Raw genomic sequence first — 15,951 nt, forward strand, 5'->3', positions numbered from 1 at the left:
CTTTAATTTCTTTCATCTGTGTCTTATAGTTTCCTGCATACAGGTTTTTTGTCTCCTTAGGTAGGTTTATTCCTAGGTATTTTATTCTTTTTGTTGCAATCGTAAATGGGAGTGTTTCCTTAATTGCTCTTTCAGATTTTTCATCATTAGTGTATAGGAATGCAAGAGATTTCTGTGCATTAATTTTGTATCCTGCTACTTTACCAAATTCACTGATTAGCTCTAGTAGTTTTCTGGTAGCATCTTTAGGATTCTGCTCACCTCCTTAATGTTTGAGTTATCCAGCTCCAAAAGGTCTGTAGAATTTCTCAGGTCCCTATTTGCCTGCTGTGAATTTTATTGAACATACACTGCTACTGACCCCATATATAATGGACCTAGAAAATATTCACTAGAAACTCAAATGTCCATTTCTCATCTTTATGTGATGGTGCATGTGTGTGTTGAGAGAGAAAGAGAGAGAGATCTTATGATGCTGTTTATAAGAAAGTGCCATTAGTCACTTAGGGGACACATAGTATTTTATTTTCAGTATCCTCCGAAAAGCTGGGAAAGTTTAATCTCCATTATTTTTAGGCACTGTCATTCTCTCTCGAGACACGGGTTTTAATATGGTACAATACCAAACGTTATAACCGTGTGGCAATTTTGCACCACTGTGTGGACATCCTTTATCACTGCCTAGTGCATCAAAGCATTCCAAGTGAGGAAAGTCAATGCCTGTAGGCATCCCTAGTTGAAATTCCAATTAGAAAGGAAAATGAAGGACTATTGTATAGTCTATTAAAATTTGGAAGACTCCAAATAATGCTGGGAGAAAGAGTGTCTGATGACCTTTGGATCCCTTGAGTATTCCAGATCATACTCTACAATATCTCATAAGCCCTTGGGGAAGACAATTTTTATTATCATTGCAGGTGTAGGTGAAAATCATTGGAAGAAAAAGACATTACATGAAACTGGTCTTAGCAAATACTTTTTGGATTCCCATCCCCATGCCAAAAAATGACATCCCAGTATCAATTAGAATGATCAGAAAGGATCTCTGGAATATGTGGCTCTTTGACATGGTTTTTAATCAGATACATCCAGAATTCATCTCTCATGAATCACAGAAATAAAAATGATCTCCAGCAATTGCAGAATTCATTCTCCTCCCTCTGAGGGGAGCTGAATAGAGAGCATTGAAATAAAACCACCTGCCCTTTTCTTTCAAATGCCCGAGAATGTGCCACAACTCTGCTTTGATCCTATGTTCCAATGTTTCACTGTTCTAACTTGTAGAAGAGACTTTTCCCTGCATGTGGATGTCTAACCTAAATCCTTCATGCTGCAATTTGCATCCATTCCTTTTGTTCAAAATGACTGTTTCTTCTTACACCTGCTCTCCATTAAATGACTATTACATACTTCTGGGTAATCATATTCTGTAAGGGAGAAAAGCATAAACTACTGCAGCTGAAGGCAGTAGCATATATTTCCACACAGATGTGTGAGTCATCAACAAATTGTGAAATCTCTGTGAGCAGCAGCACATGGGAAAGATTGTCTTTTACAGCGGCAACTCCGCTCTGATAACATGTTATAAGGAAATAGACTACAGGAGTGTAGAAACAGTAACAGTGGACCTATACATGCACACTGGTGCGCACACCCACACACACCCCCCACACACAATTTATTGGCTTTAGTTGGAATGAAACATGAATTATAAGCTAGCAGTTGCCTTCTCTTCTAAGCACTACTGAGTTTTTGATGCTTGGATATAATTTCTTATGCTTCTGTTATCTCAGGCAGGCTATAGCTATGACTGCATGAAACCAGTTTAGCTACCTAATTCTACTAAAAACCACACCTGTCAATCTGGTTTTTTATGTGCTATGGCCACAACATCCATAAGTGCTATGCTTCCTACTTTAACTATTTTGAAACAATTTAGATACAGTCTTGATTAAAAGACTGTATTGTTTCACTTCCTGGGGACACGGGCAAGTAGCCTTATCTAGTAAGCTGTTTCCTAACTCACCATGTGCCTAAATTAAACTCAAGTATGAATCTCAGACCAGCATCATCTGTATCACCAGAGAACAGGTTAGAAATACAGGTTCTCAGGTTTCCTCCCCAGATTACTGAATCAAAATCTCCATTTATTACAGGACCCCTAGGCACTTCATGAATACATCCAAGTTTAAGAAGCAGTGATCTATTTAATCTCTCAGTGCCTCTATTTCTTCACCTAGAAAATGGATATTAACTGACACTTGCTATTTACTTGCTCCAGAGCAAAGGAGGATTAATGTCTTAAGGCTTTTTTTTCTCCCCAGAAATAGCCTCTACACAAACAGAACACTGGAGAGCAGTTTCATTTGTTGGCAAAGGCAATGACTGAACATTCTTTGAAAGAAGAACCAGTATTCTTTCCTAGATAATACATCTGTCCTTCATCCAAACTTCACTTCATGGCATAATGGTTCCAGAAACAGCACAGCAGTTCAACCAACTGCTTTTAGAGAAACAACTGAGGCTGATCCCAGTGAAAACAGTTTTCCTGCTCCCTGTCTTGGCTGTCAAACACAAACACTCTGTGGGTTAAATCAGCCCAGCTGGGTGTCTGCTGCTGCGCCATCTGCAGAACAACTTGCAGACCCTGAGCTTGACTCGGGCTAAGACAGCAGCAAGAGGGAAACAGGGAGAAGGGCCACAGCCTGCCCCCAGGGACCTCCCCATTCATGCCTTCCTTATCCAATTCCTTCCCTCAGAAGGGACAAGAATGGAAGAAACAGATGAGGTTTTCATGCAACAAGAATGCTCTCATGCTGTCAGGCAAAACCCTCATAGATAACCAAAGGGCTCAAAAGAGTATTCACATCTCACCCCTGAGAGGCCAGGACAGAGCCAGGAAGGGGCAGTCCCAATGGCCCCAAAGTTCAGAAATCAAGAGGACACTGAATTACTACCCCCACGCATTATCCTGACCCCCTCGAGGTTTGTCCACACACTGGACCAAAACCTTTTAGACTTAGGAAGGAAAGAAAAACAGACTCAGTCCTTGACCTGGTCTCCCAGTTGCCAGTTTACTCTTAACTAAAGCCCTGGGTTAGAGAGAGAGCACATTCTCTCTCTGCCAGAGAAACTGGAGAGGACTGGGTTTTTAGGGTGAAATTACCTGGGTAAAAAATGTCAAGAATATAAGATGAGTCCTACTGACTTCGGAACCAGATAAACAATATACCATGATTGCATCATTCTACTCTGCTAGTGGGTAATAAAGGCATCCCTAAAAACAGGTGAGGTAGGAAGAGACTCATATTGAATTCTGAGCATACACACACACAAAACATAACACACTTGCACACCAGGCTTCAATAGCCCACAGGCATCTCCCTCCAAATATCCTGGTTCAGCCCACAGAGCAGTCCTTAGCACACTGATCTGCGGAGCAAGGGCTGTCCTAGTGTTGGCCTCCCAGCCTGAACCCATGTCATTTATCCTCCAGACGGCGTTATCCATTACTCTTTCTTTTCCCTCCTCTTTTTTTTTTTTTTTTTTTTAATAACTTTTTGGCCACCCTGCACAGCATGCAGCATCTTAGTTCCCCGACCAGGGATCGAACCCACCCCCCACTGCAGTGAAAGCATGGAGTCTTAACCACTGGACAGCCATGGAAGTCCCTCCCTCCTTCATTCTATCCTACCAGATCTCAAGATTTTAAAAGGGGCAACTTTGGGAAAATGGATTGCAACCATCAACAACAAAAACAACCACAAAAAGCTGAAGATCAAAGGAAAACACCCTCAGACAAACAGAATGACCTGAAGAATTTGAGGGAAAGGAACTATTTCTAGCACAATGTTTCTTTGTGTTCTCTTCATCTCTCTCACTCTTTCCCCAAAAACAGGACAGAAATCAAAATACAAAGGAAGAGAGAAGCGGATGTGAAAAATGCTAGTCAGTGCCACTCCCACTAAACCATGGCTGCTTCCATAAATGGAATAAACCAAGACTGGTACTGAACACTCAGTACTGTTCCAGACACTCACTGGAAATTACACAGTTAAAATAAAGATCATAGTTGACACTACCATTTTTGCCTAAAGCGTATCCTAAAAATAGCTCTAGGGGAAGAACTGTCTTTTTAGGGTTCAAAGTTTATTGAAGTAAGATTGAGTCCTATTTGTCTCCTGCAAGTTGGAATTTCCCATTTTTAAGTGCCATAAGATTCTTCCAGTATAACATATGGGAATCTCCCTCTGCCTTCTTCTTGGTGCCAAATACTATCCCCAACCTCCAGCCTCCTGCCTCCTAGCCAAGGCAGTTCATCACATCTTTCAGACCTTCATGCTAGAATCTGCCATCCAACATTCATCAGGCCATCTTTCCTATACTCCCAACAACCTACGAGGTATGTTATGGAGATGGAAACAGAGGCTCCAAGAGATTAGTGGTGTACTTCGAGTGACAACAACAAAGGGAAGAGTAAGGATACATACCTCCAGGTCTGGCTGGCTCCAAAGCCTGTGCTCCTTCCAGCTCACTGTGCTATCTCCTGAAAAGGACAAAAGGTTCTCCCCTCAACATCAGTGATAGACCTTTTCATTCACTCATTTTTTTTCTGAGTGCCTCCCTGTGCCAGCCTGATGCTGGGCAGCCTGCAGTATCCCACTCTGGTCTCCTGGAATTAATGCTTCCACCTTTGCTATCTCGAGGAAGCAGGAGAGCATGGTGCTTACAAGCAAGTGCTTTGCGGGAGGGGGAAAAAAAACAACAACTGGGGTTTGAATCTCAAATCATCCACTACTAGCTGTAGGATCCTGTACTTTACCTCTTTGTACCTATTTCCATGCCCATAAACTTGGCATAATAACATTCTATTTCATGAGGATAAGATACAAAAACATATATAATCTAAATATGTTTAGATTCTAAACTTAGAATTTAAAACAGTGCCTGGCATAAAGAATAAACTTAATAAATAAAAACCATTCTCCTTCTCTTTGCCCTCCTCCTCCTCAAATTCAAAGACTGTGGCGGTAGAGATTTACTCAGGGAGCGAGAGAAAGCCCTCATCACAGTTCAAGATACCACTCAAAGCATTACATGCAGGCCACCATCTATTTGGTTCATACGTTGATCTGTCCCACTCCACCTTTAGCTCTCACTGGACTTAAGACAAAAGGGATCTAATGCATTCCTGGCAGTTTTTCAAAGCATGGCAGAAGTGAGTCTGATTTATAAGATTAATTCTTTTCTCTCCAGGCAGTGGGTCAAATCAGAACCTTCACTCAACCAACCCAGTGGATAATCTCCTTTTATTACTTTCAATCAAACTAAGTGTCTGCAATCTGTACAATGGCCACTCATTTAGTGGGAAAAAAAAAATTTGTAGAGCATGATTATAAAAAGATGAGAAAGAATAGACGGTCCAGACTGGATAAGCATCCTGTAAGTTGCTCCCACCTCATTGCATAGAAAGCTTCTGTGACCCAAACTATGTGCATTTAGGACATACAGCAGTTCTGCTAAGCTAAAAATCAAAGAAAGAAATGAACACTGTTCACAGATCAGTTCCTTATTTAAATAAGGGAAACAGCCTATCAGTTAAATTCAGATCCTTTGTCACACTCACATGGAGCGATCCACTGCTCATACAACTTTAACATGAAAAGGTTTCATTGTGTGAAAATCAGAACCTTTTTTTAAAGATAATAAAATTCTAGTTACACAACTGGACAACATCACAAAGCTGTCTGGATTGTGGAAACCACTCTCTTCCTGTCATGGATAATAAGGCATGGGGTTTTGCTTGCTTTGATTAATTTCAGAATATTGCAGAGAACCTGAATAATCCCTAAGATAGCAAAGGAGAGAAGGAGAGGCGATAGGCAATGATAAAAGCGTAGTAATGGAACAGAGGCTGTGTTTCATCTGCTGTAGAAAACCCCGCAAACTAATTTCATTTTGGCAAGTACTAGCCACAATAAGGGTCAGCATACAAAAATGTCCTTTGGCTCTGGGGCTTAAGTTACATGCACCAACGCTGAGCAATGCGAAACAAAAACTGTAAGATGTCTCCGTGACTGTGATCAAATATATAACATAGACAGAAAGTGCACATTCCCCTTTTTTCAAATCACAGTAGCCATTATTTATACAAGTACTGAATATGGAAAAGGCTCTGACAAATTTACAGTGGTGTTTGGATGGATGAGGATGGCGGATGATGGATGAGGGAGACAGAGGATTCCCTTATTAAAGCATCAAATTCTTCCCTAAATATCAAATAGACAGTCTTAGCCACAACTGCACTGCTTCATACTCAAAATTACATAACCAAACATGCTAAATGTTTGCCTTTAATAGAAAAAGGCAGGATTTTCTCCTAATAAATATTGTTAATTTGCACTATGGCATTACATACCTTTCCTTTTCTGCATAATGTTGACTTCAACATATATGCCTATCAAACGAGAATAAATGTGACAATTCACAAATATAAACGAATGCCAGCAAAAACTGAGTAGCAATCTCAAGCACATTATTCTGTTCTAAAATTTTAGTAAATAATTTCAGCAGATATAATCTTCCAAATGTATTTTTGGTGTCTTTCTTGACAGGACAGTAGCTCTTAAGGGAAACTCACCATTCACTGCCTGTATGATTTTTTTTATATTGTGCCCAGATAAAAATATACAGAGTTGGAAGCACTGCAGTGCCCACTAGTGGAAATATTAGAAACAAAGATGCATCCTGGCTCCATGGAGTTAAAAAAAGAGAGTATAAAATAAAAAGCATCTGCTTTAAAAACCATTTGTGTGACCATTCACTTATTGTAACTGCAATGATAACAGAGGCATGCACAAAGAGAAAAACTTTATTCTGCAAGTCTCAACTTCTCCTTCATTAATCCTATTGTAAAGTTGAGTGTACACACAGAAATGAATTTGGAGGCATTGAAGATACTTTTTAAATTAACAAAATGGTCCGCATCTAATGAAAATTGTCCCAGACAGAGTGAAAGTTTTTCTCAGTAAAAAGAAATGCCTCTTTACCATTCTAGCCAATACTACCCAAGTCAAACAACTCCTTGGTCTGTTGCAAATTGTTAGCACAGTGTGTTTTTTTGTTGTTGTTTTTTTGTTTTAACATCTTTATTGGAGTATAATTGCTTTACAATTGTGTGTTAGTTTCTGCTCTATAACAAAGTGAATCAGCTATACATATACATATATCCCCATATCTCTTCTTTCTTGCGTCTCCCCCTCTCCCACCCTTCCTATCCCACCCCTCTAGGTGGTCACAAAGCACCGAGCTGATCTCCCTGTGCTATGCGGCTGCTTCCCACTAGCTATCTATTTTACATTTGGTAGTGTATATATGTCCATGCCACTCTCTCACTTTGTCCCAGCTTACCCTTCCCCCTCCCAGTGTCCTCAAGTCCATTCTCTAGTAGGTCTGCGTCTTTATTCCCATCTTGCCCCTAGGTTCTTCATGACCTTTTTTTGTTTTGTTTTTTAGATTCCATATATATGTGTTAGCATACGGTATTTGTTTTTCTCTTTCTGACTTGTGTGTATTTAACAGTAACAGATATGGTCAACTCAGAGGCTGTAATGACATTGCCAATCGGTCTTTTAGCATTAGCACAATGTAATGTGTAATCCGATAGCAATCTGATTATAATTACTAGGCAACAATGTTTACATATTGCAAGTGTTACCAGTTCTTTTCTTTTTTAATGAAAAACAAGCTTTGTTTTGTACTGTAATGTTTCTGTTTAAGTACAATGGTGATTAAGTCCCATAAAGATATATCCTTGACAGGTAAGCCCAAAGTTACTACTTTAACTTATTTTCTGAGTAATTCATACACTTTTAAGTACTTACATGAGGTTTGTTTGAAAAGAAATATGAGACAAAAAATATGAGACTAAAACTTCATTCATAAAACTGTAAAATAAAAAAAATTCCTAACTCACGTTAACACAAGATTTGTTACTTAGCATGAATATGTTGAAAAAACTAAACACAAGCCATGGAAATCAAGGCCATAAAGCAATTGTTTTTAAGATTTAGAAGCACACAGAACTAAAATTAGACATGTTATTCTAATATATATGAACTGGAGGTATTACGGTTTATCAGCAAATCATCTGGGTTTTATTGCTCACTTTATCTCATAATGGAAGGAATCTGTGATGGAGAATTAATGATGAATAACTGAGAAAACCAATGACCCTGCTCTAGAGTTTTCTCCTCAGTTCTAGTTCTCTGCTTGGTTAGACCTTTCCTACCAGGTCCTGGCCCCAGCAGATTTCAAACTAAAACCTGGCCCACAAATAGGTACCATCTTAATGCAATAAAAAGTGCCATGGGGAGAAAACACAGAGAGTGGTTGAGGTAAACTATTCTAATAAAAGATCTTCCAGGAAATGAAAAGAAAGGAAATATTATTTACAATAATATTGGTTTTGCTTCGCTTTTCTTGATAAAGAAGTTATTATTTGGATCCAACACTAGCATAATCCACTTCTCCCTTCACTTGGTTAGGAGCAATGACAGGACAACGACAGGAGAGGTGGCAGCATGGAGCTGCTTTCTCTTTGCTTTGCCTTTGCATTTTGTTCTTGATTTGGAACAATTAAGTAGCCACAGGTTTGACTAAGTAACAAAATACATAGAAAAGGAGGGAAGGGAACAGGAAAAAATATTATCAGCAACATTCCCAACATTCCCAAAATGCCATTCCCAATTGCAACTTGTGTTCTTCAAAGAAACAAAAACAAGCAGTAAATGAACTGTGATAAATACCAATAAACTGGCCTTCCTGCCTTCAGGAGAAAGTCCAATGGGGCTTCTACGAAATGAATAAAATTTTACCTCTGCACCAGGCTGTAATATAGGCACCAAATATATGACACTTCTACTTTATAAAAAACAAAAACAAAAAAGTTATACCCTCTTTTTTTCAATAGCCTAAGGTATATGAATGTGTTTGCAATTATTGGGAGATATTTTTCAAATACTTAAAGGATATTTTACCGATCAGAGACTGCCTACCAATGTTAATCTCTATTCTTTAGCTAACCTCTGTTTTCAAACACTTCACTGAGAATATATGTTCTTGGGATGTCTTCCTGTAATATATGCCAAAATAAAGGTAATTTTTACAAGTAATGCCCCAAGGACTATTCCTGAAAATGTCTTCTACCGAATGCTAATTATACTGAATTTAACAGGTACTCTTTGGAAAAAGGAAGACTTCAATGGACAGGTGGGTTTGGAAAATATTGGCTTGAATAATGTTAAATGGTTTTTTACCTACAAATATTCTAAGAATCTTGAATATGCTCACGGACACCATCAACCTCCAATAGGTTAGACGGACTATTTCCCAGGAAGCTCATTACAAGAGAAAGCACACATAGGAAAATATCAACTTGAATCTAAAATGGTTCAATATAGTAATGAGAATAGTAACTAATGGTGATGTTGGAGCAGTAAGTAACCCCTAAATAAGCACAGCACCATTCTCAACTTTACTGATATTACTTCTTTTACTCCTCAAAACAACTCCATGTAATTCCCTACTTAAATGAAGAAACTAGGGTATGAATAAGTTAAGCAACTTTCCCGGGCTAGTAAGCAGTGGGGATTGGATTTGAACCCAAGCAGTTTCATTTGGAGCTCCTCTTCCTTAGACCTGTTGCCTGGGTCTCCGCCTTCAGTTCCTCTACCCTACTCCCATCATAGCAGCTGGACTCCAGCAGCTAATGGGCTGTCCAGAAGGGTAGGCAGGGATCTCCATATCCACAGTGCCCTTGTTTGTGGCTAACAGAATGGCTCCATCATCACCACTGACATGGGAGGTTCTTCCTTGGGCTCAGGAGATGGGTGGGCATGGGAGGAGCAATTCTAGAAAAGCTTATTTGACTGATCCCCACACACAGATGCCAGAAGAGAGAGGCTTGGAGACTCAACAAAAGACTTGAATACATGGAGAACTATACTTTGCTTATAGACAGCAAAACTTTATTTCAAAGTGGAAATTCACCTTAAAACAATTTCTAAACTAAATATAATACCAATCAAACCCCTCAGTAGAGTATTTCTTAGCAGGTGACAAGCTGATCCTAAAATTCACATGGAAACAAAAAATCAAAATAGCCAAGGCAATTTTTACAAAGAAGACTTAATAAGTTGGGGGTGGGGTTGTCTCCCCTCACCAGATAGCAAAGCTCATTATGAAGCTACAGTAACTATCTAATATTAACATGGAGGTAGATACAGAAAACTTGGAACCTCAAGTCTTATAGATGTATGGGAACCTCATACATGACAGAGTTTCACTGCAAATCAATGGGAGATATGATGGACTTTTCAACGAATGCTGCTAGGATAATCAACCATCCATTTAGAAAAGTAGAAAGTTAGATCACTTTCCCCCAAAATGGAAAAAAATAATTGCACATAAATTAAATATTTAAACATGAGAAGGCAAAATCATCCAACTTGAAGAATCAAAAATGGGAGAAATCTTTCTGACATCCCAGTAGGGAAGAATTTCTTAAACAAGACACAAAAGGTACAAATCATAAAGGAAAAGGATGATAATTTTGATTGTACTAAAACTTAAAACTTCTGTATAACAAAACACATAGGGGAAAAAGTGAAAAGACAAACCACAGAGCAGATGGAGTTATTTTCCACATATAAAATTAGCACAGTATTCTGATCAGAACATATAAAGAGTTCCTACATATTTATATGAAAAAGAAATGATAGAAAAAAATGGGCAGAGTAAATGAACAGGCAATTAACATGAAAACTCCAAATGAGCAGTAAGTTTATGAAAAGATGTTCAAACCCACCAGAAATCACAGAAATGTAAATTAAAACAATACTAAAATGTCATCTTATGTCCATCAGATTGGTTAAAAAAGATAAGTATGCCTGATAATACCAAGTGTCAGTAGAAAAGGGGGAAATTACAACTTTTACATATAATTGGGGGAATAAACTTGAGGGACATTTGTCAATTCCTATAAAGATGAAGATGTGCATACTCTATTTCTAACAGTTCTAGAGAAATAGTTGCACATCCTCCAAAAGGCATAAGGAAAAGGATATTTACTCCAGCATGCTCATCAGAGCAGAAAAAGAAAAGAGTCAGAAACTAACAAGAATGGATAAACTACTTTATTCATTCAGTGGGATACTATACAGTAGATAAAGGAATAAATTATTTCTAAAAGTTTAAACATGGATAAATCTCAAAACTATAATGTTGAACAAAACATAGCAATTTACATATATTTTTAAAAATATATTATTTCTAGATACATTTATATTTGAAGCAAGAATGAAAACATCCTTGGAAATAACTAGAATATCATTAGAATGATATAATTAGAATATAAAATTAGAATAGTGGTTACCTTTAGGGTGGGTGAGATGGGATTTGATACATGTAATGCCCTTCTTTTTTTTTAAGTGAAACAATTTTTGTTTTGTTATATATATTTGTTTTTTAAATTCCACATATAAGAGTATTTGTCTTTCTCTGACTTATTTCACTAAGCATAGTACTCTACTCAATACTCAAAAATACCCATGAAATTTTTCACAGAACTATAACAAATAATCCTAAAAGTTATATGGAACCACACACGACACTGAACTGACAAAGCAATCTTAAGAAAAAAGAACGAAGCTGAAGGTACCATGCACCCTGACTTCAGACTATACTACAAAGCTACAGTGATCAAAACAGCATGGTACTGGCACAAAACAAACACATAAATCAATGGAACAGAACAGAAAGCCCAGAAATAAACCCATGTACTATGTCAATTAATCTATGAAAAAGGAGGCAAGAACATGCAACAGAGAAAAGACAGTCTCTTTGATAAGTGGTCCTGGGAAAACTGGGCAGCTACATGTAAAAAAATGAGATTAGAACATTTCCTCATACCATATACAAAAATAAAATCAAAATGGATTAAAGATCCAAATGTAATACCAGATACTATAAAACTCCTAGAGGCAAACATGGGCAGAATACACTTTGACATAAAGCATAGCAATATTTTTTGGATCTATCTCCTAAGGTAAGAGAAATAAAAGCTAAAACAAACAAATGGGGCTTAATTAAACTTAAAAGCTTTTGCACATCAATGGAAACCATCAACAAAACAAAAAGACAACCTACTGAATGGGAGAAAATATTTGCAAATGACATGAATCATAACGGGTCAATATCCAAGATATATAAACAGCTTATACAAGTCAATATCAAAAAAACAAACAACCTGATTAAAAAATGGGCAGAAGACCTGAATAGACATTCCAAAGATGACATACAGATGGCCAATAGGTATATGAAGATGTTCAGCATCACTAATCACCATAGAAATGCAAATCAAAACCACAATGAGATATCACCTCACACCTGTCAGAACAGCTATCATCAAAAAGACCACAAATAACAGATGTTAGTGAGGATGCAGAAAAAAAGGAACCCTTGTACACCATTGGTAGAAATGTAAATTGGTGTAACCACTATGGAAACAGTATGGAGGTTTTCCAAAAAACTAAAAATAGAACTACCATATGGTCCACCAATTCTGCTGCATATATATCCAAAGAAAACAAAAACACTAATTCAAAAATATACTCATAGCATTATTTACAATTGCCAAGATAAGGAAGCAACCTAAGGGTGCATGAACAGGTGAATGGATAAAGAAGATGCGGTATATATATAATGCAATACGACTCAGTCATAAAAAACATAATGAAATTTTGCCATTTGCAGCAACATGAATACTGCCCTCGTTGGGAGCTCAGCTGTGAGACACAGATGCGTCTTGGGCCCAAAGCAGCGTCTGAGCCGGGCAAGGGCAGCCATTGCTGCTGCTTACACAGGCAGCTCATCAGAAGAAGTTGGGATCTCTGACCCCAGCCTGTCCTTGATTAATTTGCAACTCATAAATGTTTGTAAATTTTTTAAAGTATATTTTCTGTCCACAAACAATAAAGATAACTACTTCACAATAGAAAAAAAAAAACTGATGAAACTCAGAGAGGTTTTTTTTTTTTTTTTAATGAAACAACAAATATGGCAAAGATTTGTTAAAGCTAGGTGGTAGGTAAGGAATACTATTTTTATATTTTATTTGAAATACTTCGCAACTAAAAACTTTAAAACATTTTAAACTCTCAAGAAAATGTGATCAACAAAATTATCTCTGCCTAAGGCTGACCAGAAAAATAATTTTGACCTTCTAGTCTTAATGCCTAAAAGAAATTAAGCTCCTTGACTGAACAAAAAAACAGTAACTAGCCTCTCATGAAAGTGTCTCAGGATTTGATGACATTTGAAGGAGGCTATACCCGGGATCTTTGTTTCTAAGAGTTATCTGGACCTCTTCTAGAACTGCACAATGAATGTTCCCAGGGGGAGGAAGGCAATGATCCTAATAAGAGGACAGGAGAGAATGTGAGAAAAATCCCTGCGAACTTGGCAACCTGGTGAAGAACGTCTTTTCTGGACGCCAAAACTGCTTTAACTTTGTTTCAGCCACAAACTATGTGTTAATTGGCAAGTCACTCAAGCTCTCTGAGCCTCAGTTTTGTTATCGGGACAACAGCAAGCATAGGGAGGGTGATAAAATGTTCACACAAATTGTTGCAAGAATTTAAATATACTAATATATGTGATGATACTTATCACAGACTATTTTTTCCAAAGATGGTGGCAACAGTATATTCCATCCCACACGTTATTCTAACAATAGAACATTGACACTCCTCCAGTGAGAGGTGGGGTTTAGTCTCCACCCCCCTATGACTGTGGTGTTAGTGATGCTATTATGACATCTGAGGCTAAACAATAAAAGGCAAACCAGCTTCTGCCTGGTCTTCTGTCTTGGATACTCACCTTTGGGGTCTAGCTGCCATGTTCTGAGGAAGCCATACACCACATGAAGAGGCCACATGTAAATGTTCTGGCCAAAGCCCCTGATGAGATCCTAACTGACAGCCAGCATCAACCACCACAGATGTGAGTGAGTGTTCAGAGGATTTGAGCCCCCAGCCGTCCAGCCATCCCAACTGATGCTGACAGGAGCAGAGATGAGCATCCTCATGAAATCCAGCTCAAACTGTAGATTCACGAGCAAAATGATGGTTGCCATTGTTTTAAACCCCTAAGCATCGGGGTGTTTCATTTCACAGTAATAGATAAGTGGGACAGTGCTTTCTCAATTATTAACATTACCCTCATGTGTAAAACAAGGGGGGTGGATTACATTAGAGTTCCCCAGATCTCAGAAATTTTAATGTCATCTTTGTGGCTTTGCTATATCCTATACCAATGAAGTGTTACCTAATATTTCTTTGTAAAACAATTCACTTTTTAAAACAAATATGTTTACTAAAATTAATCTTTAGAACAAAGTTTTAATGTCAATTTTTCTAATTAGTTTTATTGTATTAAATACTATTAACTATCAACATTTTCTTTTTAATTTCAATAGCTGCCATTTTTAATATAATATTTAATTAGAATACATATTAATGTGTTAAATAAATATGCAGTGGTTAAATGAAACATAATGTTTGGCATAAACCACTTGAAATCATCATGAATCACTGTGGTATGCGGGACTGGATGACCAGGAAGGTAAGGACACATTCATCTCCAGAAAAAATCTATGGACCATATCCTGACTCCATCATTCCTTCTCTGTTATAACCTACCCCCAGGTGAATACATTTTACTTTATAAACTGCTTTTCATCAGGAAGCATACTTTCTGGGATATCAGTGCAGTCAATTACAGAAAGGCTACAAAGGAGGAAGATTTGGGGCGGGGGGCGGGCTCAAGGCAATAAATGGGCTATAATTACTAATCAACTGGTACCTGTGGCAGGAGGTGGTCTGAGACGTGGAGGACCTGGATTTCTCTCCCCAGAGACCAGGGTTTCTCAACAGCAACACTATTGACATTTTGGACCAGATAACTCTCTGATAGGAGCAGGGTAGTACTGTCCACTGCACTGTAGGGTATTTAGCAGCATCCCTGGCCTCTATTCACTAGATGCCAGTAGCACTGCCCCCCAAGTTGTGACAACCAAAACAGCCCCCAGTAAGGAGGCAAAATCATCCCCACTGAGAATAACTGACTTAGTGTAAAAGTGAAGGGGTGTGCCCAGAGACCCAGACATGGCCCTGCACTCAGCACACACAGGAGAAATTTGTGGTGATGATGATAATAAAATTTTATTTGTTCCTTCCCCACTGAAGAACAAATTCAACCTAAACAGAACAAAGATAGGGTTTTAACATGAATCTTGTGTTTTCAGTTGTTTTTTTTTTTTAACCACTTAGCCCATAGTTAATAAGCAGAGCAGAAAGGAAATAGCCACTGGATTATAGGCAGATCTTTTCACAACTGCATATAAAATGTGCATTTGTATCATATCCACCATCAGTGATTCACTGTAGATTGAAGAAAGTATAACAAAGCACACAGGTTCTTCACAGTCCTTATCTTAATTTACCATTTATTGGCTGTTGTTTGATAGAACTTTTGATGGGGAATGGGGTTTCATAGCTACAATTAAGCAGCATTTTTAAAGGAGATTGGAATAACCACTTTCAAAGGTACAGGCACCTCCTTGAAATTGTGTATTCGAGGGGGAAAGTGGAAATGACATTTAATAAGAGAAGATCATGCCTCCAGATATGCCTGGTTCGGAATCAACAGACTAAGGGTCTTAGCTGAACTTTGGCCCACATTGTCAGCCCAGGGAGCTGAAACAGGTACAGTAGCAAAATCTGTTGATCTCAATACCCTGCAGCTAAGTAGTGACATGCAACACCAATGAGGATGTTGATGATTCTAAGAGACAGCATTCTCTGAGTACTTGTTATGTGCCACACACAATAC

The sequence above is a fragment of the Eubalaena glacialis genome, chromosome 18, assembly GCF_028564815.1.
Source record: "Eubalaena glacialis isolate mEubGla1 chromosome 18, mEubGla1.1.hap2.+ XY, whole genome shotgun sequence".
NCBI classification, from domain to species: Eukaryota; Metazoa; Chordata; class Mammalia; order Artiodactyla; family Balaenidae; genus Eubalaena; species Eubalaena glacialis.